The sequence below is a fragment of the Schistocerca gregaria genome, chromosome 11 (genome assembly GCF_023897955.1).
Source record: "Schistocerca gregaria isolate iqSchGreg1 chromosome 11, iqSchGreg1.2, whole genome shotgun sequence".
NCBI lineage: Eukaryota > Metazoa > Arthropoda > Insecta > Orthoptera > Acrididae > Schistocerca > Schistocerca gregaria.
The window spans coordinates 107329661-107357018 of NC_064930.1; the positions used below are offsets into that span (position 1 = coordinate 107329661).

At 44.1% G+C, this 27358-nt stretch overlaps 1 protein-coding gene across 5 annotated transcripts in view; it reads left to right on the forward strand.

Annotated features, from left to right (window-relative positions):
* The window catches only part of LOC126295357 (serine/threonine-protein kinase OSR1), a 438167-nt gene that overhangs the window by 298223 nt on the left and 112586 nt on the right, over positions 1 to 27358 (forward strand). The window contains exon 1 of one of the 5 annotated variants that reach the window (XM_049987833.1): positions 7354 to 7391. The exons of the other annotated variants lie outside the window; for them this stretch is intronic. The gene's annotated coding sequence lies outside the window, so the exon portion shown is untranslated. Of the gene's footprint in view, positions 1 to 7353; positions 7392 to 27358 lie in introns of those variants that run through there. 5 annotated transcript variants of the gene reach the window in all.

Genomic DNA, 27358 nt, shown 5'->3' on the forward strand with positions numbered 1-27358 from the left:
CTTTTGCCCTCCTCGTCTGATGAGGAAAACAAGGTATCCATGTCAACAGCGTGGTGTTCAGATTTGTTTGGAGTGTTCCAGGAAGGTCTGCGTGAAGCGTTTGCAGGTGGAAATTGACTAAAGTATGATTCAGTGCCACATGAGAACAAGTATTTAGTTTTTACATGTAATTTTAGAAGTAAAATGGTGGCATATTTTCTCCATTCATAGGCTTACGGACTGAAATACTCGCTCTACATTGCAAAGTGAGTCGTAAACTGAGAGCTGACTTCGCACACAAGTTATCGTAAGTCATGTCGGATTTTTCCACCTAGTTATATTGCCAATTTGTAATATAATCCCTCTGATGAAAATCTGTGTGTGACTAGAGAGCTAACTATTTGCTGTTGTTTTCGTAACTCATAAAATAAAAACAGACTCCAGATGTCGCTTTGTTTTAATTGTCGAAGTGTTTAAAATACCGCAGTGTTTGAAAAATTAAACTTCTACAAACGCCACCTCTAAGAAGTGTAATGAATGTCTGGAAGTGAAGAAACTATATATATTCAGCAAAATTCTGGTTTGATATATAAAATAGAAAAATACGGTCTGTGAGGCCCCTCCATAGTAATTGTGTTCCTGTCAATGACCATAGTAGTGAAGCGTTAAGTAGTTCTAAGTTCTAGGGGACTGATAACCTCAGATGTTTAAGTCCCATAGTGCTCAGAGCCATTTGAACCGTTTTGTTGTCCCGCATTATCGCTCAGCCGTTACGCGCGTTCCGGAGAGCATTGAACGTTTGACTGTTATGGTACCTTACTGTACTTGAAAGAGCTTCGCTTCGACTCCACATGAAACGAAACCCAATGAGATTCCAACAAACGCGGAAGAATACATGTAAAAGGGTTATTCTTATGAATACACATTCGTTTTAAACATAGTGACTGCCCCGCTGACAAACAGAAATTATGCGAAATGAAAGCAGTTGTCAGAAAGACAATGAGAGACTCTTTTAACGAATTTAAAAGCAATGTTTTATCTGCAGATTCTAAACATCACCCCAAAAAATTCTGGTCGTACGTTAAATCTATGAACGCTACAAATAATTCAATACCTTCTCTTGCTGACAGTACGGGCAATGTAACTGATGATGATAAACAGAAAGCCGAAATTCTAAACCTAGCTTTCAAAAACTCGTCTACGATAGAGGACTGCAGCACCATTGCCCCTCTCAATCATCGAATAAACGCAAGGATGGCTGACAGAGTGTTTAGTTTATCTGGGATTGTAAAATAGTTAAGATCCTTAGACGCCAGGAAGGCATCTGACCCAGACGGTATCCCTGTAATATTTTATGTTGACTATGCTACAAATATAGCACCATTCTTATGTCACCTATCAGAGACCATTGGAACCGCAGAAAGTTCCACGGGACTGGAAGAAGGCCCGGGTCATAGCAATCTATAAAAAGGGTAGAAAATGGGATGCATTTAATTACCGGCCAATTTCACTGACATCGATTGTTTGTACAAAGATGGAACATATTTTGTGTTCAGACATAATGACCTTTCTAGACTCTGAGGAGGTCATCTGCAGAAACCGGCACGGTTTTAGGAAGCAGCGGTCATGCGAGACACAGCTGGCCCTCTTTGTGCATGATATACAACAGGCTCTAGATACCGGCTCCCAGGTTGATGCCATATTATCGACTTTCGAAAGGCGTTCGACACAGTTTCGCAATGTCGCTTGCTACAAAAAGTGCGCGCTTACGGTCTATCCGAAGACATATGCGGTTGGATAGGAAGTTTTCTAACAGACAGGGAGCGGTATGTCGCCCTGAATGGGGTGATTTCAACAGAAACAAGAGTAACTTCAGGTGTGTCCCAGGGCAGCGTAATAGGTCCTCTGCTCTTTACGATTTACATAAACGATCTGGTTGATGGTACTTACTGCGGCATTAGACTGTTTGCCGATGATGCTGTAGTCTACAGGAAAGTATCATCACACAAAAGTTGTGAACAAACCAATGAGGATTTGCAGAAAATAAATGCGTGGTGTAATGACTGCCAGTTATCTGTCAATATAAGTAAGTGTAACCTACTGCGTACATCAAGGCAAAAATCCCTATTGATGTACGGGTACAAAATAAATGCCCAGTCTTTGGAAGCGGTAACATCAGTCAAGTTCAAATGGTTCAAATGGCTCTGAGCACTATGGGACTTAACATCTATGGTCATCAGTCCCCTAGAACTTAGGACTACTTAAACCTAACTAACCTAAGGACAGTACACAACACCCAGCCATCACGAGGCAGAGAAAATCCTTGACCCCGCCGGGAATCGAACCCGGGAACCCGGGCGTGGGAAGCGAGAACGCTACCGCACGACCACGAGATGCGGGCATCAGTCAAGTATCTGGCTGTGACTGTTCGAAATGATCTCAAATGGAATGATCAGATTACTCAAGTAACGGGCAAGGCGAACTCTAGATTGCGGTATTGGTAGAATCCTGAAGCGATGCAGTCCTTCAACAAAGGACATAGCTTACAATACGTTACTTCATCCAGTCTTAGAGTATTGTTCGTCTGTATGGGACCCTTACCAGTTGGGTCTGATTCAAGAGATTGAGAAGGTCCAAAGAAGAGCGGCAACATTCATGACTGATACATTTAGCCATCGCGAGAGCGTTACAAATCTCATAGAAAGTTTGAAGTGGGACACACTTGCACATAGACGGCGCGCTAAACAGAAGGGGCTGCTCAATAAATTCCGAAATCCAATCTTCACCGAGGATGTACAGGATATATTATTACCACTAACTTTCAAATCGCGTAATGATCACCATTCAACGATAAGGGAAATTAGAGCTCGTACTGAGGCGTTCAGACAGTCGTTTTTCCCTTGCGCGATCCGTGAGTGGAACAGAGGGGGGGAAATATGACTTTGGCTCGAATTGTGCCCTCCGCCACACACCGCTTGGTAGCTAGCAGAGTATACAGAGCGTTACAAAAAGGTACGGCCAAACTTTCAGGAAACATTCCTCACACACAAAGAAAGAAAAGATGTTATGTGGGCATGTGTCCGGAAACGTTTACTTTCCATGTTAGAGCTCATTTTATTACTTCTCTTCAAATCACATTAATCATGGAGTGGAAACACACAGCAACAGAACCTACCGCGTGACTTCAAACACTTCGTTACAGGAAATGTTCAAAATGTCCTCCGTTAGCGAGGATACGTGCATCCACCCTCCGTCGCACGGAATCCCTGATGCGCTGATGCAGCCCTGGAGAATGCCGTATTGTATCACAGCCGTCCACAATACGAGCACGAAGAGTCTCTACATTTGGTACCGGGGTTGCGTAGACAAGAGCTTTCAAATGCCCCCATAAATAAAAGTCAAGAGGGTTGAGGTCAGGAGAGCGTGGAGGCCACGGAATTGGTCCGCCTCTACCAATCCATCGGTCGCCGAATCTGTTGCTGAGAAGCGTACGAACAGTTCGACTGAAATGTGCTGGAGCTCCATCGTGCATGAACCACATGTTGTGTCGTTCTTGTAAAGGCACATGTTCTAGCAGCACAGGTAGAGTATCCAGTATGAAATCATGGCGGTGAATCGAGCATCTACATCTACATCTAAATCTACATGACTACTCTGCAATTCACATTTAAGTGCTTGGCAGAGGGTTCATCGAACCACAATCATACTATCTCTCTACTATTCCACTCCCGAACAGCGCGCGGGAAAAACGAACACCTAAACCTTTCTGTTCGAGCTCTGATTTCTCTTATTTTATTTTGATGATCATTCCTACCTATGTAGGTTGGCCTCAACGAAATATTTTCGCATTCGGAAGAAAAAGTTGGTGACTGAAATTTCGTAAAAAGGCATCGCTGCGACGAAAAACGTCTGTGCTGTAATGACTTCCATTCCAACTCGTGTATCATATCTGCCACACTCTCTCCCCTATAACGTGATAATACAAAACGAGCTGCCCTTTTTTGCACCCTTTCGATGTCCTATCCCACATCGCCCAGCAATATTCTAACAGATGGCGAACGAGTGTAGTGTAAGCTGTCTCTTTAGTGGACTTGTTGCATCTTCTAAGTGTCCTGCCAATGAAACGCAACCTTTGGCTCGCCTTCCCGACAATATTATCTATGTGGTCCTTCCAACTGAAGTTGTTCGTAATTTTAACACCTAGGTACTTAGTTGAACTGACAGCCTTGAGAATTGTACTATTTATCGAGTAATCGAATTCCGACGGATTTCTTTTGGAACTCGTGTGGATCACCTCACACTTTTCGTTATTTAGCGTCAACTGCCACCTGCCACACCGTACAGCAATCTTTTCTAAATCGCTTTGCAAGTCATACTGTTCTTCGGAAGACCTTACTAGACGGTAAATTACAGCATCATCTGCGAACAATCTAAGACAACTGCTCAGATTGTCTCCCAGGTCATTTATATAGATTAGGAACAGCAGAGGTCCCAGGACGCTTCCCTGGGGAACACTTGATATCACTTCAGTTTTACTCGACGATTTGCCGTCTATTACTACGAACTGCGACCTTCCTGACAGGAAATCACGAATCCAGTCGCACAACTGAGACGATACCCCATAGCTCCGCAGCTTGATTAGAAGTCGCTTGTGAGGAACGGTGTCGAAAGTTTTCCGGAAATCTAGAAATACGGAATCAACTTGAGATCCCCTGTCGGTAGCGGCCATTACTTTACAGTACAGTACATACTGACGAAACTAAAATGAGCTCTAACATGGAAAGTAAGCGTTTCCGGACACATGCCCACATAACATCTTTTCTTTATTTGTGTGTGAGGAATGTTTCCTGAAAGTTTGCCCGTACCTTTTTGTAACGTCCTGTTTATGTAGATATATAGATGTAAATGGACACAGTATACACGCCATGAATGCGTTTCCAGCGCCTGCGAGTAGACTCGTGTGTGTGTGTGTGTGTGTGTGTGTGTGTGTGTGTGTGTGTGTGTGTGTGTTAAACAGCTGCGCGTGGCACGGCGCGACACAAGGTCACACACACACACTCACACAGTCACGGCGAGGCGTTAACCCGGCCCACTTAGGACGGCGTAGCTCACTGGGGCCTTTCCTGAAGCGTGACACCTTCGCACAAAACAGCTCGCTGTCACAACAGCAACCGAAGTATATACACCGACCCAGTGGTGGGTTCTGGATGTTCGGGGTCCACTGGCAGAGGGGGGGGGGGGGGGGGGGGAGGGGTAGAGAGGCGGGAGTGGTTCTTACTTTTTGCCGTCTAGTGAGACATTAACTAAGGAAGATCCCGATGTTATGACTCGCTGATGGTGCGTCGTAGCGGACGGAGTGTAAAGGGTCTGTTAGAAAAGAACCCGACCGTTGGCCTTAGAAAAAACAAACTGGCTTACCTGGGTCGTTGAACAGCTCAGAGTACACTACTGGCCATTAAAACTGCAACGCCACAAAGATGACGTGCTACAGACGCGAAATTTAACCGACAGAAAGAAGATGCTGTCATATGCGGATGATTAGCTTTTCAGAGCATTCACACAAGGTTGGCGCCGGTGGCGACACCTACAACGTGGTGACACGAGGAAAGTTTCCAACCGATTTTTCATACACAAACAGCAGTTGACCGGCGTCGCCTGGCGAAACGCCGTTGTGATACCTCGTGCAAGGAGGAGAAATGCGTACCATCACGTCTCCGACGTTGATAAAGGTCGGATGGTAGCCTATCGCGATTACGGTTTATCGTGTCGCGACATTGCTGCTCGCGTTGGTCGAGATCCGATGACTTTTAGCAGAATGTGGAATCGGTGGGTTCAGGAGGGTAAGACGGAACGCCGTGCTGGATTCCAACGGCCTCGTATCACTAGCAGTCGAGATGACAGGCATCTTATCCGCACGGCTGTATCGAATCGTGCAGCCACGTCTCGATCCCTGAGTCAACAAATGGGGGCGTTTGCGAGACAACAACCATCTGCACGAACAGTTCGACGGCGTTTGCAGCAGCATGGCCTATCAGCTCGGAACCGTGGCTGCGGTTACCCTTAACGTTGCATCAGACAGGAGCGCCTGTGATGGTGTACTCGACAACGAACCTGGGTGCACGAATGGCAAAAAGTCAGTTTTTCGTACGAATCCAGATTCTGTTTATAGCATCATGATGGTCGCATCCGTGTTTGCCGACATCGCGGTTAACGTACATTGGAAGCGTGTATTCGTCATCGCCATACTGGCGTATCACCTGGCATGATGGTATGGGATGCCATTGGTATACGTCTCGGTCACCTTTAGTTCGCATTGACGGCACTTTGAACAGTGGACGTTACATTTCCATGTGTTGCGACCTGTGGCTCTACTATTCATTCGATCTGTGCGAAACTGTACATTTCAGCAGGATAATGCACGACCGCATGGTGCAGTTCCTGTACGGGCCTTTCTGGATACAGAAAATGTTCGACTGCTACCCTGGCCAGCACATTCTCCAGATCTCTCACCAATTGGAAGCATCTGGTCAATGGTGGTTCGTCACAATACGCCAGTCACTACTCTCGATGAACTTTGCTATTGTGTTGGAGCGGCATGGGCAGCTGTACCTATACACGCCATCCGAGCTATGTTTGACTCAATGCCTAGGCGTATCGAGGCCGTTATTACGGCCAGAGGTGGTTGTTCTGGGTACTGATTTCTCAGGATCTATGCATCCAAATTGCGTGAAAACGTAATCACATGTCAGTTGTAGTATAATATATTTTTCCAATGAATACTCGTTTATCATCTGCATTTCTTCTTGGTGTATCAATTTTAAGGGCCAGTAGTGTATATGCACCGATCCAGTGGTGTGTTCTGGAGGTCCGGAGGTTGTGGAAAGGGGGGGGGGGGGGGGGAGGGAGGAGAGTGTCACGGCTACTTACTTTCTGTTGTCTAGCGACATATTAACGTTATATCGCGATGTTATTACTCGCGGATGGTGTGTCATAGCGGACGGAGTGTAAAGGGTCTGTTGGAAAAGAACCCTACAGTTGGCCAGAGAAAAAAACAAAGTGGCTTACCTGGGGCGTTGAACAACTAATGACCCTCGAATTAGTTCCCATGGGAATCCACACAGTTCTCTCGGCGTTGCTGACACTGTTGTCCGTGCCGAGAAAACGTCTTTCGCAATAGAGTTCAGCTCGGCTGTTGTTCCTGCCGTAATGTCCCGTCTTGTCCGGAACGTAGTCTTACTAAATAAAAACTAGACCGCGCATTGGCGCTAGTGTCGCGTCCCCACACTGAACGTGACAGAAGCCGCCATTTGCAGGGAAACTGTGCGTAAACAGGGTTCCTTCGTGTGCTGCTTATAATTGTAACAGTATAATGGAAGCAAAGACGAAGACGGAAACAATGTTACATTTCACAGGTGAGTCATTTGTTACTTTCCATTACTTGTATATAGTATTTTCATGGAGAAATAATACATCATGAGCGTTTGTTTTTGTTTAGTTTTCCCCTTACAAATGATTTTCTAAATCGGAAATGGATAGTTGCTAGACGGAGAGAGAACTTCCAACCGACAGCAAATCATTTGCTGTGCTCTCTTGATTTTGAAGAGAATTGTTACATGGAAAATTATGTAAATAGATGTTAAGTGAAGGACGATGCTATACCGACAGTATTTGGATTTCCAACTCATTTGAAAAATGGATAGTGTCCTGGAAATCGTGCAATATAGACCTAGGTTAAATAGTATGGAAATACTGTAAGTGTGTATAATTTTGAACGTTCGTTTTCCAGGTTACCAAGGCAATCAAATATATATTAAGTATGAATCAGAGGTAGGTCGAAGAATTATGTTTCGATACTTAACATGTGTTCTCAGGTGGTGATTATACTTCGTAAATGGTCAAATATTTGATCAAACGTTGCAAACTCAACCACTTTCAGAGGTGCTATCAGTGTTAAAAACCAATGTGCGAATGAAATTTCTACGGTATTTAAAGTGATATGGGTTATTACAATTAATCATACCAAAATTCGAGTGTAGACGATACTGTGCTAAACAAAAGTAAGCGTGCAAAATGTACACAGTAATCGGCAAAAAGCAAACAGGACCTGACTGGAAAATTACGTGAATTAAATAATAGTCGTACTGTCTGCTACTTTAAAAGTTTTATGTAATTATCTAATCCAAATAACTCCATGTAAACTCGCTCCACCTTGTGAGGAAAGAGCCTTACATTATTAAATTTTGCGTCTCTATGCAGACGTATTTCGGAAATTAGGAAACTTCATTTGTTTAAGTATACTTTTAAAATAGACTCGAATACTCAGTAATTTTTTAAACGAACATGTGTTTAATTTGTGCTTCAATTTGCTGTTGTTACGTCTCATATACTTCAAATCACACCCCGCAGTACTAGGATTCATCCCTGCAAATGGCGGCGATCAGCTGCTTCAATTGGGGGACAGTTGCCTCGCTTCTCCGCTACGGCGTGGTAGGGGCTTGGTCTGGAATCGCTTTCCTTTCAGTGGCCTCTTGAGCTTGGGGAACAACCAAAAATGTCAGGGAGCCCTATCAGGTTTTCCGGCAAAAAAGTCTGAATCAGTTTAAGCTTGTCCATTACGGATATTTTAGAACCCGTGACTGTTTTGTTACTGTTTTAAATGTCAAGTTCATGGTGATACAAACAGCTGCATTTCACTGGAAAGACTATAGCTCTGTATCATTTTATTCCTGTGCATTCATGTTAATGCCAATCTCGATTAAAGATTGACTGTATCATACGTCAACATACGAATAGAAATGAAGGGCTTATTTCAATAGTGGTACATGTCCATTTTGAGATACACAGTCCTAAAGGCAAATGAGGGAGCCCTATCAGGTTTTCCGGCAAAAAAGTCTGAATCAGTTTAAGCTTGTCCATTACGGATATTTTAGAACCCGTGACTGTTTTGTTACTGTTTTAAATGTCAAGTTCATGGTGATACAAACAGCTGCATTTCACTGGACAGACTATAGCTCTGTATCATTTTATTCCTGGGCATTCATGTTAATGCCAATCTTGATTAAAGATTGACTGTATCATACGTCAACATACGAATAGAAATGAAGGGCTTATTTCAATAGTGGTACATGTCCATTTTGAGATACACAGTCCTAAAGGCAAATGAGCGCTGAAAAATCTGCAGTTGAGATTCCAGAAATATTCAAGCATATGGCTTCTTGCTGCAAATGAACCTTTCTTTCTGCTTGTTTGGATCATTAATTTGAGAAGGATTACAGGCACAAAAGTGGAGGTAATGGACTTTTTCAAATGGTTCAAATGGCTCTGAGCACTATAGGACTTAACATCTATGGTCATCAGTCCCCTAGAACTTGGAACTACTTAAACCTAACTAACCTAACGACATCAGACACATCGATGCCCCAGGCAGGATTCTAACCTGCGACCGTAGCGGTCGCGCGGTTCCACACTGTAGCGCCTAGAACCGCTCGGCCACTCTGGCCGGTACTTGCCCATACATCGATTTTAATACACGTAAACAAAAACAAACATATCCCTGAAGTAGACCTATGTCATATCTTTGTGTCAAGATCTTGGTAACAAGCAAGAGTTGTACAGACAAACTGAATTCTGGCAAAGTTTCGCTATCACAGTGTAAATGCATGCATATTGTGTAAAAGTATGTGAAGTGATGTACCAACTGGCCATCACAATGGAAGCAAACAGATGGACACTGACAGAAGAAAAGACGCTCATACTGTCGCAATAATTTCAAAAATAAAAATGTAGCTTCCATATAGACTGATAAATAATACTCATGGCGATACTTTAAAGCATGTTCCATCTTCTTGTCACACAGCTAGCACCCACCATTATGCTACAAACAGATGTTTGATTGCGGAAAAACATCTGAAGATGGACCTAAAAGCGTTTAGAAAACCGGTTCACGGAATAATAAAGAGCTACTCAACGAAGTGAGTGCTAGCAGTTTCATGTATTTACAAGTCTGATTCAAGTATTGTCCCTGTCATTTATTTCCGCTCTGGTAATCTGAATCTATTGGATTTCGCTAATGCACCATGTGATCAAAACTATCCAGACACCTGGCTCAAAATGTCTTACAGGTTCGTGGCGCCCTCCATCGGCAATGCTGGAATTCAATATGATGTTGGCCCCGCTTATCCTCGATGACAGCTTCCACTCTCGCAGGCATACGTTAAATTAGGTGCTGGTTTCTTGGGGAAATCATTCTTTACGGAGCGCTGCACTGAGGAGAGGTATCGATGTCGGTCGGTGAGTTCTGGCACGAAGTCGGCGTTCCAAAACATCCCAAAGGTGCTCTATAGGATTCAGGTCAGGACTCTGTGCAGGCCAGTCCATTACAGGGATGTTATTGTCGTGTAACCACTCCGCCACAGGCTGTGCGTTATGAACAGGTGGTCGATCGTGTTGAAAGATGCAATCGCCAACCCCAAACTGCTCTTCAACAGAGGGAAGCAAGAAGGGGCTTAAAACATCAATGTAGGCCCGTGCTGTAATAGTGCCACGCCCTCCATGAAAAACACGACCACACCAGAACACCACCACCTCGGAATTTTACTGTCGGCACTACACACGTTGGCAGATGAAGGTCATTCGCCATACCCACACCCTGCCATCGGATCGCCACATTGTGTACCGTGATTCGTCACTCCACACAACGCTTTTCTACTGTTCAATCGTCGAATGTTTACGCTCCTTACACCAAGCAAGGCGTCGTTTGGCATTTACCAGCCGCTGGACCATGAAATCCAAGTTTTTTCACTTCCCACCTAACTTTCGTAGTACTTGCAGTGGATCCTGATGCAGTTTGGAATTCCTGTGTGATGGTCTGGATAGATGTGTGCCTATTACACACTATGACCCTCTTAAATTGTCGGCGGTCTCTGTCAGTCAACAGACGAGGTCGGCCTGTACGCTTTTGTGCTGCACGTGTCCCTTCACGTTTCTACTTCACTATCACATCGGAAACAGTAGACCTAGGGATGTTCAGTTGTGTGGAAGTCTCGCGTACAGACGTGTGACACAAGTGACACCCAATCACCTGACCACGTTCGAAGTCCGTGAGTTCCGCGGAGCACCCCATTCTGCACTCTCACGATGTCTAAAGACTGCTGATGTCGCTGATATGGAGTAACTGGCAGTAGGTGGCAGCACAATGCAGCTAATATGATAAGCGTTTTTTTTTTGGGGGGGGGGGGGGGGATGGCCTGATACTTTTGATCAAATAGTGTAATTAAAACAAGGCCAGTCATTCGTACACGGAATCAACCACATAAACTAACAACGATTGGCATTCGGTGGTGCAGGTTTGTTCGGCTCAGCTCGTATAGCTGCGTCCTCTTTTGTCTGCAGGAAAGATTTTTATTTCTAAAGGCAACGGGAATTCCCATGGGAGAGACAGTGCGTACGCTATCCACGGATTCAAAAATCGTCTTATGACTCATTCTGGAATCAACTTAGAATGGGCTGAAAAATGTTCAAAAACTAATTGGGATGCATTTCAAAGTATATATGAATAATCGATAGACCACTGTGCGCTGGGTGCGAGGCGCTGTGTGAAACAAGGTTTCTTCTTCAAGAATATGAATTTGGCGCCCCCTGAAATTGGTTCCCGGGACCCATACCCCGGTCTGACCCGCCCTAGTTTCGGGCGTGCACCGCTCATTACAGATGACGGGCCGGCCGCTGTGGCCGAGCGGTTCTAGGCGCTTCAGTCCGGAACCGCGCGGCTGCTACGGTCGCAGGTTCGAATCCAGTCTCGGGCATGGATGTATGTGGTGTCCTTAGATTGGTTAGGTTGAAGTAGTTCTAAGTTCTAGGGGACCGATGACCTCAGATGTTACGTCCCATAGTGCTCAGAGCCATTTGAACCATTTTGATAACGATTTATTGACATATAGTCAACACGAATTCAGAAAATATCGTTCTTGTGAAACACAACTAGCTCTTTGTACTCATGAAGTAATGAGTATTATCGCTAAATAGGCGAGATAGTGTCACAGATAAGATACGTGTATTGGAGTGGCAATCATTGAAACAAAGGCGTTTTTCCTTGCGACGGGATCGTCTCACGAAATTTCAATCACCAGTTTTCTCCTCCGATTGCGAAAACATTCTGTTGGCACTCACCTACATAGGGAGAAATGATGATCACGATAAAAAGAGAGAAATCAGGGCTGGCACAGAAAAATTTAAATACTCGTTTTTGCCCGCTTGCCTTTTGAGAGTGGAATGGTAGAGAGACAGCATAAAGGTGGTTCATTGAAACCTCTGCCATTCACTTTATTGTGAATAGCAGTGTAATCACATAGATGTAGATGATTATTGGTTTAGATAGTAAGCTATTTGCCGCTCTTATTCTTGTGTTAAAATGTGTTTGAAATACACTGAAATCTATATTGCTACATAATTATAAAAAAATAGAAAAAGATTGACTCTGTTGAAGTAATATATTCGCTGATTTTCGTAGTTATTTTATCCAGTGTAATGTGATACTCCACGGTGGGGTGCTAAAGCCTCCATAGCCCCCCCCCCCCCCCCCCCCCGTTGGCACCGCCCATGTGTACGAGTACTTTCTGCCATGCACTTCACACTGATCGACCGGCTGCGAGTGTAAATGTACTCAGATCCCCGTAAAGTTTGAAGTTTGCCACCTTTTTTTCTCCCTGCGGTTGCTGTTATGCCAGCCTTCTGTTAGGATCCCAAACCTCGCTCTGGTACGTAAGATAAGACGAAATACACCCCGCGTGGAGTTTGCGCTGTAATCGTAGGTCAGTGTGAGCTCACTAGGCAAACCCACGGCGCGTGTTGCTCCCCACACAACATACTATCTCCGGGACTGGCGCAAATATTGCCAGACTGAAGAACAAAGCGTGCGTCACAGATGGGGCAGATAGCGAAGGACGGCTAAGAAGACGCAAGAATAGTACATGCAAGTATGGAAAAGATCTGCTATTTCGGCTTTCCGAACCTCCCAATTCAGATGATACAGTTTCTGAAAGGTTCAAAGAAAACGATAATAGTTGGTGGTGACTTTAATTTACCCTCGATATGTTGGCGAAAATACATGTTTACTTCCGTAGGTATGCGTAAAACATAATCCGAAATTGAGCTAAATGCATTCTCTGAAAATTATTTCGTGCAGTTAGTTCATGAGCCCACGCGAATAGTAAACGGTTGTGAAAACACAAATAATCCTGAGTTAATAACGAGCATCAAAACCGATTGAGGGATTAGTGAACACAGGGCTGTCGTAGCAAGATTGAATATTGTAATCCCCAAATCCTCGAAAAATAAGCGAAAAATGTACCTATTCAAAAAAGCAGATAAAAATTCACTTGACGCCTTCCTCAGAGACAATCTCCACTCATTCCAAATTAATAATATAAGTGTAGACCAGTCAAAGAAATAGTACGGCAGCGATTGGGAGATTTATACCAAATAAATTAACAAACGACGGAGCTGATGCTCCTTGGTACACAAAACGGTTGCATAAACAACGAAACAAACATGCCTAATTTAAACAGATGCAAAATCTCCGAGATTGGCAATCTTTCACAGAAACTCGAAATTTAGCGCGGACTTCAATGCGAGACGCCTATAACAGTTTCCACAACGAATCATTGTCGCGAAACCTGGCAGAAAATCCAAAGAGATTCTGCTCGTATGAGAAGTATGTTAGCGGCAAGAAACAATCAATGCCTTCTCTGCGCAGTAGTAATGGAGATACTAAGGAAGACAGTGCTGCCAAAGCAGAGTTACTAAACGCAGCCCTCCGAAACGCCATCACAAAAGAAGACGAAGTAAATATTCCAGAATTGGAATCGAGAACAGCTGCTAACATGAGTAACGTAGAAGTAAATATCCTCGCAGTAGTGAAGCAACTTAAATCACTTAATAAAAGAAAGTATTCTGGTCCAGACTGTATACCAATTAGGTTCCTCTTGCAGTATGCTGATGCTTTAGCTCCACACTTAACAATCATTTACAACCGTTCGCTCGACGAAAGATCCGTACCCAAAGAGTGGAAAGTTGCACAGGTCACACCAATATTCAAGAAAGGTAGTAGGAGTAATCCACTAAATTACAGGCCCATATCGTTAACGTCGATATGCAGCATGATTTTGGAACAAATTTGTGTTCCAAGATTATGAATTACCTCGAAGAAAACGGTCTATTGACACACAGTCAGCCGGCCGCGGTGGTCTCGCGGTTCTAGGCGCGCAGTCCGGAACCGTGAGACTGCCACGGTCGCAGGTTCGAATCCTGCCCCGGGCATGGGTGTGTGTGATGTCCTTAGGTTAGTTAGGTTTAAGTAGTTCTAAGTTCTAGGCGACTGATGACCACAGCAGTTGAGTCCCATAGTGCTCAGAGCCATTTGAACCATTTGAACACACACAGTCAACATGGGTTTAGAAAACACAACTAGGTCTTTATTCACATGAAGTGTTGAGTGCTATCACAACGGATTTCAGATCGATTCCGTATTTCTGGATTTCCGGAAGGCTTTTCTTTTGACACTGTACCACACAAGCGGCTCGTAGTAAAATAGCGGGCTTATGGAATATCGTCTCAGTTATGTGACTGGATTTGTAATTTCGTGTCGGAGAGGTCACAGTTCGTAGAAATTGACGGAAAGTCATCGAGTAAAACAGAAGTGATTTCTGGCGCTCCTCTAGGTAGTGTTTTAGGCCCTTTGCTGTTCCTTATCTATATAAACGATTTGGGAGACAATCTGAACAGACATATTCTATTGTTTGCAGAAGACGCTAACGTTTATCGACTAATAAAGTCATCAGAAGATCAAAACAAACTGCAAAGCGATTTAGAAGAAATATCGGAATGGTGCGAAAAGTGGCAGTAGGCCCTAAATAACGAAAAGTGTGAGGTCATCCACAAGAGTGCTAAAAGGAATTCGTTAAACTTCGGTTACACGATAAATCAGTCTAATGTAAAAGCCGTAAATTCAACTAAATACCTAGGTATTATAATTACGAACAATTTAAGTTGGTAGGAACACATAGAAAATGTTGTCGGGAAGGCTAACCAAAGACTGCGTTTTATTGGCAGGACACTTAGAAAATGTAACAGACCTACTAAGGAGACTGCCTACACTACGCTTGTCCGTCCTCTTTTAGAATACTGCTGTGCGGTGTGGGATCCTTACCAGATAGGACTGACGGAGTACATCGAAAAAGTTCAAAGAAAGGCAGCACGTTTTGTTATTATCTCGAAATATGGGAGAGAGTGTCACAGAAATGATACAGGATTTGGACTGGACATCATTAAGACAAAGGAGGTTTGCGACGGAATCTTCTCATGAAATTCCAATCACAAACTTTCGCCTCCGAGTGCGAAAATATTTTGTTGACACCGACTTACATAGAGAGGAACGATCACCACAATAAAATAAGGGAAATCAGAGCTCGTACGAAAAGATGTTGTTGTTGTTGTGGTGGTCTTCAGTCCTGAGACTGGTTTGATGCAGCTCTCCGTGCTACTCTATCCCGTGCAAGCTTCTTCGTCTCCCAGTACCTCTCCGTGCTACTCTATCCCGTGCAAGCTTCTTCGTCTCCCAGTACCTACTGCAACCTACATCCTTCTGCATCTGCTTAGTGTATTCATCTCTTGGTCTCCCTCTATGATTTTTACCCTCCACGCTGGCCTTCAATACTAAATTGGTGATTGCTTGATGCCTCAGAACATGTCCTACCAACCGATCCCTTCTTCTCGTCAAGTTGTGCCACAAACTTCTCTTCTCCCCAATCCTATACAATACTTCCTCATTAGTTATGTGATCTACCCATCTAATCTTCAGCGTTCTTCCGTAGCACCACATTTCGAAAGCTTCTATTCTCTTCTTGTCCTAACTATTTATCGTCCATGTTTCACTTCCATACATGGCTACACTCCACACAAATACTTTCAGAAATGACTTCCTGACACTTAAATCTATACTCGATGTTAACAAACTTCTCTTCTTCAGAAACGCTTTCCTTGCCATTGCCAGTCTACATTTTATATCCTCTCTACTTCGACCATCATCAGTTATTTTGCTCCCCAAATAGCAAAACTCCTTTACTACTTTAAGGGTCTCATTTCCCAATCTAATTCCCCCAGCATCACCCGACTTAGTTCGGCTACATTCCATTATCCTCGTTTTGCTTTTGTTGATGTTCATCTTATATCCTCCTTTCAAGACGCTATCCATTCCATTCAACTGCTCTTCCAAGTCCTTTGCTGTCTCTGACAGAATTACAATGTCATCGGCGAACCTCAAAGTTTTTACTTCTTCTCCATGGATTTTAATACCTACTCCCAATTTTTCTTTTGTTTCTTTTACTGATTGCTCAATATACAGATTGAATAACATCGGGGAGAGGCTACAACCCTGTCTTGCTCCCTTCCCAACCACTGCTTCCCTTTCATGTCCCTCGACTCTTATAACTGCCATCTGGCTTCTGTACAAATTGTAAATAGCCTTTCGCTCCCTGTATTTTACCCCTGCCACCTACAGCATTTGAAGGAGAGTATTCCAGTCAACATTGTCAAAAGCTTTCTCTAAGTCTACAAATGCTAGACACGTAGGTTTGCCTTTCCTTAATCTTTCTTCTAAGATATGTCGTAAGGTTTGTATTGCCTCACGTGTTCCAACATTTCTGCGGAATCCAAACTGATCTTCCGCAAGGTCCGCTTCTACCAGTTTTTCCATTCATCTGTAAAGAATTCGCGTTATTATTTTGCAGATGTGACTTATTAAACTGACTGTTCGGTAATTTTCACATCTGTCAACACCTGCTTTCTTTGGGATTGGAAATATTATATTCTTCTTGAAGTCTGAGGGTACTTCGCCTGTCTCATACATCTTGCTCACCATATGGTAGAGTTTTGTCAGGACTGGCTCTCCCAAGGCCGTCAGTAGTTCCAATGGAATGTTGTCTACTCCGGGGGCCTTGTTTCGTAGTTCTAAGTTCTAGGGGACTGATGACCACAGCAGTTAAGTCCCATAGTACTCAGAGCAATTTGAACCATTTTCTATAACTAAGATATCTTCAAACCAGCCACATATGTGGAAACCTATTCGGTATTGGAATTCTAGAGTTATGGAATCTGCGTGCTGTCCTTCATACATAGTTCGCAGGATATCATTTGAGAAAAAGGGAAGCTGTGTTTCGGAGGAGGGATGCTTTCTAAATCGGTGCTTATTTTGTGGACGAAAGCTTTCCATCTCAACGTAATTTATTATATTTGCTCTGAAAATCGGTTGCATTGCTAAAGAAACTGGCGTCGTAACAGCAGTGAAAGTGTAACTTACTTACAGTATGTGATCAAAAATATCCAGAGACACTCCAAAATATGCATTTTTCATATTAGGTGCATTGTGCTACCACCTACTGCCAGGTACTCCATATCATCGACCTCAGTAGTCATTAGACATCGGGAGAGAGCAGGTGATTGGCCGTCCCTTGTGTCATACGTCTGTACGCGAGATTTCCACACTCATGAACATCCCTAGGTCCACTGTTTCCGATGTGGTAGTGAAGTGGAAACGTGAAGGGACACGTACAGCACAAAAGCGTACAGGCCGATCTCGTCTGTTGACTGACAGAGACCGCCGACAGTTGAAGAGGATCGTAATATGTAACAGGCAGACATCTATCCAGACCGTCACACAGGAATTCCAAACTGCATCAGGATCCACTGAAAGTACTATGGCAGTTAGGCGGGAGGTGAGAAAACTTGGATTTCATGGTTGAGCGGTTGCTCATAAGCCAGACATCACGCCGGCGAATACCAAACGACACCTCACTTGGTGTAAGGAACGTATACATTGTACGATTGAACAGTGCAAAAGCGGTGTGTGGAGTGACGAATCACGGTACACAAAATGGTGATCCGAAGGCAGGGTGTGGCTGTGGCGAATGCCCGGTGAACGTCATCTGCCAGCGTGTGTAGTGCCGACAGTAAAATTCGGAGGTGGTGGTGTTATGGTGTGGTCGTGTTTTTCAAGGAGGGCGCTTGCACTCCTTGTTGTTTTGCGTGGCACTATCACACGACAGGCCTACATTGATGTTTTAAGCACCTTCTCGCTTCACACTGCTGAAGAGCAATTCGGCGATGGCAATTGCATCTTTCAACACGATCGGGCACCTGTTCATAATGCACGGCCTGTGGCGGAGTGGTTACACTACAATAATATCCCTGTAAAGGACTCGCCTGCACAGAGTCCTGACCTGAATCCTATAGAGCACCTTTGGGGTGTTGTGGAACGCCGACTTCGTGCCAGGCCTCACCAACCGACATCGATACCTCTCCTCAGTGCAGCGCTCCCTGTAGAATGGGCTGCCATTTCCCAAGAAACGTTCCAGCACCTGATTGAATGTATGCTTGCGAGAGTGGAAGCTGTTAGTAAGGATAAGGGTGGATTAAGACCACACTGAATTCCGGCATTACCGATGGAGGGCTCCACGAAATATGTCGTTTTCAGCTAGGTGTCCGGATACTTTTGATCACATATTGTACAGGGTTATTACAAATAATTGAAGCGATTTCACAGCTCTACAATATTATTTGAGATATTTTCACAATGCTTTGCACATGCATACAAAAACTCAAAAAGTTTTTTTAGGCATTCACAAATGTTCGATATGTGCCCCTTTAGTGATTCGGCAGGCATCAAGCCGATAATCAAGTTCCTCCCACACTCGGCGCAGCATGTCCCCATCGATGAGTTCGAAAGAATCGTTGATGCGAGCTCGCAGTTCTGGCACGTTTCTTGGTAGAGGAGGTTTAAACACTGAATCTTTCACAAAACCCCACAGAAAGAAATGGCATGGGGTTAAGTCGGGAGAGCGTGGAGGCCATGACGTGAATTGCTGATCATCATCTCCACCCCGACCGATCCATCGGTTTTCCAATCTCCTGTTTAAGAAATGCCGAACATCACGATGGAAGTGCGGTGGAGAACCATCCTGTTAAAAGATGAAGTCGGCGCTGTCGGTCTCCAGTTGTGGCATGAGCCAATTTTCCAGCATGTCCAGGTACACGTGTCCTGCAACGTTTTTTTTCGCAGAAGAAAAGGGGCCGTAAACTTTAAACCGTGAGATTGGACAAAACACGTTAGCTTTTGGTGAATTGCGAATTTGCTGCACGAATGCGTGAGGATTCTCTACCGCCCAGATTTGCACATTGTGTCTGGTCACTTCACCATTAAGAAAAAATGTTGCTTCATCACTGAAAACAAGTTTCGCACTGAACGCATCCTCTTCCTTGAGCTATTGCAACCGCTCCGAAAGTTCAAAGCGTTTGACTTTGTCATCGGGTGTTGGGGCTTGTAGCAATTGTAAACGGTAAGGCTTCTGCTTTAGCCTCTTCCGTAAGATTTTCCAAACCGTCGGCTGTGGTACGTTTAGCTCCCTGCTTGCTTTATGCGTCGACTTCCGTGGGCTACTCGTGAAACTTGCCTGCACGCGTTCAACCGTTTCTTCGCTCACCGCAGGCCGAGCCGTTGATTTCCCCTTACAGAGGCATCCAGCAGCTTTAAACTGCGCATACCATCGCCGACTGGAGTTAGCAGTTGGTGGGTCTTTGCTGAACTTCGTCCTGAAGTGTCGTTGCACTGTTAAGACTGACTGATGTGAGTGAATTTCAAGCACGACATACGCTGTCTCGGCTCCTGTCGCCATTTTGTCTCACTGCGCTCTCGAGCGCTCTGGCGGCAGAAACCTGAAGTGCGGCTTCAGCCGAACAAAACTTTATGAGTTTTTCTACGTATCTGTAGTGTGTCGTGACCAAATGTCAACGAATGGAGCTACTGTGAATTTATGAAATCGCTTCAATCATTTGTAATAGCCCTGTATATCTCAGCCTGACAGTCGTCGCTGAGCGTGACAATGGTACCTACATGGGCGTGTCGTCAGTATACGCGCATACGAGTGTAGGAGAAACATAGAAAGATAGTTCTACGTGGGTGGGAAACCTGGTGACGAAGCTTTGCCAGTTCTGGCACGGACGCAGTATACAATCGCTACAGCTCTGTCAAAAATCTTTGTGTTTGGTCGAATGTTTGAGTGGACCAAAAACGCGCGTTCCTAGTAATTACTTAGTGGGTTTTTGTCCAAATGTTCATAGGTTGGGAATTGGGCATATGAGGTTGAAATTGAGGCCAGCGTGATGTCTAGTTTTGCAAAAGGATATTTAATTGCTAAAAACTTGCGAAGTTCCAGCATACTGGAGTAGTTTGAGTCAGCAACCTGTGTGAATCAGTAGAACGAAAAACCAGTAAAAGTTGTAGATTTTTATTTTTTATTCGTTTGATAACTAATTTCGGGCGGAAGTCCCATTTTCAAATCGTCATAACCAAGTCATACAGTGAATCTGAATGCGCTGTAAATAACGAACATTATTTTTGACATCTTCGCAATGCCATTTTCGACTTGGTTATGGAGATTTAAAAACGGGTCTTGGCACGAAACCAGTCATCGAAAGAATAAAAAGTAAAAATTTGCAACTTGTGCTGGTTTCTCGTTCTCCCGAAGGAAAACTTGATTAGTTACTTAAGGAGAAAATGTTACTTAAGGAGAAAATTTCACAGTGGATTTTTATCTGAATTTTCGTGGGCAAACGAAGAGTGAGAAATGGGCTTATGTGATATGAAATTGACCAGCGTTGCAGAACAAAGTGAATGTACAGCTTTGACAAAGTTGTCAAGTAACATCAAAAGCGACAAAAGTTTTACAGTTCCACTTTGTATCAAAGAGTACGTATTACGCCTTAAATAACTTGCTGTATTATGGTGCTTTGGTATAGGGGCGCCATTTATACGTGTGTGTAATTTCGCAAGATTGTAACAAAAATATATTTGTCGTCAAATCGTCTAAAGACAAGAAGAGCCCGAAACGCAAATGAATTAAAAAATGATCCAGAAATATCCTGTAACTATTATTTCACGACCAGCCAGCTATTTTAAAACCATTTTAATTTTTATGAGTACAATGGTCGCAGCCTCTATCACGACTTTTAGTCACGGCTGCCATCGACGACATGTCACAGATCTCACAGATAGGTCAGACACATTTCAACATGCACTTGAGAATGACTAAAAAGCCGAAATCACAATTCTGTAAAATAAACGAACAATTAACAGTCAAATTGGGCAATTTTCTTCCAAAAAATTCTAATCAGAATCTTAGAATTTTAAAGGGTGGTAGACTACAGCTGTCTGGTGAGTTTCATTCAGTGGTCTGCTTACGTCACTGGTGTGAGAGCATCTATGCCGCTTACGCGATTTCGAGCGTTATTCAAAGGCGAGTCAAATGCTTATCCAGTGATTTTATATCTCACTTTTAGAGAAATGATTTCACAAAACACTTGACCGTTCTATTTTTCAAATGTTTTACAGACCATCTCGAGGTTGGCAACGCGATGCAACCCATTACGCAACTGCAGTCACCAGAGGCGGCCGTGTGTGCATGGCCCGCAGCCGGTGCCGGTCAAACGGGGCGCGCGGATAAGTGACGGTCGGTCAAATGGGGCCTTGTTTATGCGGCGCGCGTACCGCGCGAACCCGTCGAAACCGGCCTGTCGTTAAGAGCTGACGGCAGTAGAGGACGGAAGGAAGGAAGGAAGGAAGGAATAAGGGAGGAGCGCGGCACGGAATAACAAGAGGAGCCAAGGCCGGGCGGCAGACGTGAACCTGACGGACCTATCGCCCCACTCTCCGCGATTTATTGCTGCTATTATTGAAGCGGCCGAGCGTGCAATGCAGTGCTGCCAACTGCCCCACCGCCGCGATCAGCTGAACTGAACGTTCCGAAAACGTGTGCTCCGCATTCCCACGAGAGTTCTCTTTATATTTTTATTTTTTATTTTCCCGCGGAAGCCACAACCGTAGTAGCAGCTTAACACTGATGAGCCAAAACATAATGAGCACGTACTTAAAAGTGTGTTGGTCCACCTTTGGAACGCAATTAAGCAGCGATTCTGCGTGCCACGGATTCGACAAGCACTTGATCGGTTTTTCACTACGCCGCACAGGTCAGAAACTACCCGTTATTTGCGGGCGGTTGGTTTGTGGGCGCGGAACTATCACCTCACAGTTCGGTTTCATCGTATTCAGATGGGTATGCGGACATTTGCCACGCCGGACATTTGCCACGATTTTACCTGCTCCGAAGGGTTGGGTCCCTTGTCTACCCCTTCTCTTCCTCATCACTGTCGCGCAGTTAAGGTACTCACTGAGACTTTCCGCTGGTTTACTTAACATAGGACCAGAATCTCTTTGGATTTTCCGCCACATTTCTAGAGAGACTTTCGTTGTGGGAACTGCGTCTCGTATTGAAATTGTGCTGGTCGCACCAGTGTTTAGGAAGGGTAGTAGGAGTAATCCATCGAACTACAGACCTAGATCATAGACGTCGGTTTGCAGTAGGGTTTTGGAGCATATACTGTATTCAAACATGGTTTTGGAGCATATACTGTATTCAAACATTATGAATCACCTCCAAGGGAACGATCTATTGATACGTAATCAGCACGGTTTCAGAAAACATCGTTCTTGTGCAACACAGCTAGCTCTTTATTCGCACGAAGTAATGACCGCTATCGACAGGGGATCTCAAGTTGATTCCGTATTTCTAGATTTCCGGAAAGCTTTTGACACCATTCCTCACAACTGACTTCTAATCAAGCTGCAGGCCTATGCGGTATCGTTTCAGTTGTGTGACTGGATTCGTGATTTCCTTTCAGGAAGGTCGCAGTTCGTAGTAATAGACGGCAGTTCGTAGTAAAAGACGGCAAATCATCGAGTAAAACTGAAGTGGTATCAGGTGTTCCCCAGGGAATCGTCCTGGGACCTCTGCTGTTCCTGATCTATATAAATGACCTGGGTGACAATCTGAGCAGTTCTCTTAGGTTGTTAGCAGATGATGCTGTAATTTACCGTCTAGTAAGGTCATCCGAAGACCAGTATCAGCTGCAAAGCGATTTAGAAAAGATTGCTGTACGGTGTGGCAGGTGGCAGTTGACGCTAAATAACGAAAAGTGTGAGGTGATCCACACGAGTTCCAAAAGAAATCCGTCGGAATAGGATTACTCGATAAATAGTACAATTCTCAAGGCTGTCAATTCAACTAAGTACCTGGGTGTTAAAATTACGAACAACTTCGGCTGGAAAGACCACATAGATAATATTGTGGGGAAGGCGAGCCAAAGGTTGCGTTTCATTGGCAGGACACTTAGAAGATGCAACAAGTCCACTAAATAGACAGCTTACACTACACTCGTTCGTCCTCTGTTAGAATATTGCTGCGCAGTGTGGGATCCTTACCAGGTGGGATTGACGGAGAACATCGAAAGGGTGCAAAGAAGGGTAGCTCGTTTTGTATTATCACGTAATAGGGGAGAGAGTGTGGCACATATTTTTCGTCGCGGCGAGATCTTTTTACGAAATTTCAGTCACCAACTTTCTCTTCGGAATGCGCAAATATTTTGTTGAGCCCAACCTACATAGGTAGGAATGATCATCAAAATAAAATAAGAGAAATCGGAGCTCGAACAGAAAGGTTTAGGTGTTCGTTTTTCCCGCGCGCTGTTCGGGAGTGGAATGGTAGGGAGATGGTATGATTGTGGTTCGATGAACCCTCTGCCAAACACTGAAATGTGAATTGCAGAGTAATCAGGCAGTTTGAAAGCGGGCACAAGAAGTACGAGGAAGGGCGTAAGTATTTGATTTTTGCCCTAATTGTAGCGTTATATGTCAGCTTCGTGGCGAAGTACCCATCACCTCGCTAATGACCATTCTTATTGTGATGTACACATTTTAGTAAGACACTACGAAAAACTCAAAAAGTTTGCAACGAAAATGAGAGGTCGCTATGATTTTGCGTTTGGTTACACCGTATGCTGCTGCGTATGAAATTTAGCTAACATGTTGAATTTTTGTTTTGGCTTGGGAGGAGGTCTCTATCTGCCTCCAATCTCGAGAAAATGGATTCCATGTAGGGCGCGAACTTCCGAACTCACGGCTGCGAGAACGAAATACTCCCAACATCTCGCAAATCTCCTAAACCGCTCGAGACATCGAAACGAAAGTTTAGCGAACGATAGCACACAAGGAGTTTTGCCAATTCTTAAACACACGGAACTTTTTTTATCTATGGCGATATATCAGCACTTACACTTCCCTTTCTATTTATTTCACTCCAGTTACTGTAATTTTTTAAGAGTTATGGACAGATAGATAACAAGATATGTTACTGCAGACCGACACTATGAGGTTTTTCGTAAGTTACTGAGGTCTGTGATTGCCAGTTACTAGTTTAAGCAGGCACTCCGTTTCGGAATTCTGTCTCAATAGCTGCTGTGAGATGAGTTTGGCAAATTAGACTGTAACAAAGGAAGTACAATTTAACCAGTCATCAAGAGAAATGTGGCCGTTACTCACAAACGGTGATCCTTCTTTGAATGAGAAAAGGTTAACAAGTCACACAAAAATAGATTGCCAATTCCGTTGGAATTTTGGTGGAATCCCCGTAACCCATCGTATTTTTAACACTGAGCGACTGGAATGGAAACTTAACAAAGGATTTTATTCCTTCTCTTCATTTGAGCAGTATTAAAATAATGACGAGCGTTCCTTCAGGCTGAATGATAGGCACATGCCAGATACTTGTTACTCACCTACCGCTTGGCAAACTGACAATGCGTGATCGCGAATAAAATAGTTGTTATTGAGAAAAATAAACAATTGATCTGTCGCACAACACAATGTTCAGTATATTGTCGGCAGCGGAGGATAATGCGCGACAGGAAACATTGTCTTGAAAGTAGTCAGCATTACATTTCAACACATTAAATATATCTAATCATAACACTCTTTAGGATACTCGTACTTTCGTAATAATACCGACCATTTCCTTCATTTGTGTAGCCTGTTGTTGTATAATTAGTTTATTAATGCTGATAATGTGTATGCAACAATTGAAATGCTTTTTCTCATCACGGCGAACCAATTAAAACGTTGTTATTTGTGACTGCTTTTCGACTGTTTCTAGCCTGCAGTGGAAATGTGATGTTCACATACATGGAGTACCGTGTTTCGTATTACATTATTACATCCATATCAGAGTAATCACAGTGAGACTTCTATACTTCAGATCTTGGACGCTTTTCACCAGGAGCACAAAGGGATCACACCTGTGGAGATTATCGCTTTCTAAATTTTTGTAACAGATCGTAAATATACGCCAGCATACTAGGCAGCGAGAAGATAACCTTGTTTTACTTTCCTACCTTGATTCTTAATCACATGCTTTTATAATATTCCTTGCTTCCTTATTCACTACCCTCTGTCCCTTCTTGCGATCTGAATACATCGCGGAGGCGTATGATACAATTCCAGCGGCCAATGGCTCACCAGTTACTGAAGTATGCATTTTTCTTGACAGAAGAAAAACAAAACAAAACAAATCTATTCAGATATAAATAACAGAAAAATATAACGTATTAACGAAGAAAGCTGGAGCGTTTAAATGGCGAAAACCGAAACACTACCCATAGGCAATAAAGCTTAGTACATAGTAAGGCAAAATTTATCGTACGGGCCATACTACCACTGCTGATATGCGTCGTTACGATGTGAGCATATGGCCCTGCTACTTTTCCGCTCCCCGCCTCAAATTTCCCATGGTGCTAGCGAGGCAATCGCGAGAAACTGTGCCGCAACCACAACAACGCGCGACCTGGCGCAGGCGCGAGTCGCGTCCCAGTCGCGTCGCATCGCAGTTTGCGCCACGGCCCCATTTGACCCTGCGATGTTACAAAAACGCGCGCTGCGCTGCGTCGCGCCACACCCGCTATACGCGTTTCAATTTGCGCCCAGCCTTACGTGAGGGATCGCTAACTCGCGAAGGGGCAAGTGTGGCAAATGGCCGGCGTGGCTGACGTCCGGAATTCATTCACATAAGCCGAATTAGGTTTCGAAGACATGAATGTGAGTTCACTATAGTGTACCTCAAACAACTGCAACACGACTCTGGACTTGTGACTGGGGCAGTTACCTTGTCGGAAGATGCCATCGCTGTTGGGGAAGGCATCAAGCGTAAGGGCATGCAGGTGGTCCCTAAAGCCGTCGGCACACGGTCCGTGCTGTCGAACGTCAACGTTGAGCGTGCCATGTTCCACGTGTTGCTGAACGCTCAGACACGATGCGACTCGTGCACACGGTACGTGGGCCCCAACGTGGTGTACGCGACCGCAACGCACTCCAGCGGCAGTTGAAGGATGTTTCTAGTTGGTAAATCACACTGTGTACTCAACGGGCGCGCGTAAAATTCCCACGTTAGCTCTAGCAAAACGCACATTTCCTCCATCGTCCACGAAAAGGAAAGTATCATGTCGAATCAATAAGGACACAGGCTTGTAAAAGTTCCATCACGAACAGTGCGGTACAAATTTGGAATGCTTCTCCGCATAAGATAAACATTATTTCATCATTCCCACATTTTAGTAAAATCACAAGGCCAGTCTTGCTTGATAACTGTTCCTACGCAGTAGCAGAATGTTTGCAACATCTGAATTACGAAGCGTAAAAGAAAAAGGAGCCAAATATCTTTACTACAAGTAGCGCAGGATGTCCTGTAGATAAAACCGAGCGAACAAAGTCACTCCTCAAAAAAAGGTCCGCTTATATTTACATAACATCAAATATTATAGTATATATTTGTATGAAACTGATAATAAAGTATCAAAACCTAATAAAAACGCGAATCTTAAGGGGAAAAAAATTGGGAGTGTCAAGTAACGAACCATCGCCGTCAATAAAATTCTTATCGTGGGATAGTGACGCAACTTTTTTTTTTTTTTTGTAATCTCATTTTGTTCGTTACTGTTCGTTTGTTCGTAGTATTCTCCATTAAAAAGAAAATACGTGGAAGTCAAGATATGCCTAAAAAGTTCAGTGGTATTCTCGTCAAAAGAAGTGAACTTAGTAGCCTGGGATTGGATTGATGGTGTCACCTGTGTGTCAGCTGATTCCGCCCATAAGAAGGCTACGGAACGTCAAACAGCTAAGTTCTCACGTCTCCTTGACACACCATCTCTGTAGGTTCCGTGCAAGACTGTCATCAATTTGAGTGGCATGGTGTTGAGTGATGATGCGGTCTCGGTTTTGCAGAAAGGTCTCAACTTCGCTCCCACCCCCAAGTTCACTCCGGTCGCAGAAATTGTCAGTGCTGTTGAACAGGTTGCAGCTCGACTTCCGCCAGAATCAGCCGAGGAAATACGTCGTGAAACTTGTCGAGCGTTGACGAAATCCAAGCCGATGAAGTCAAATATCAGCAGT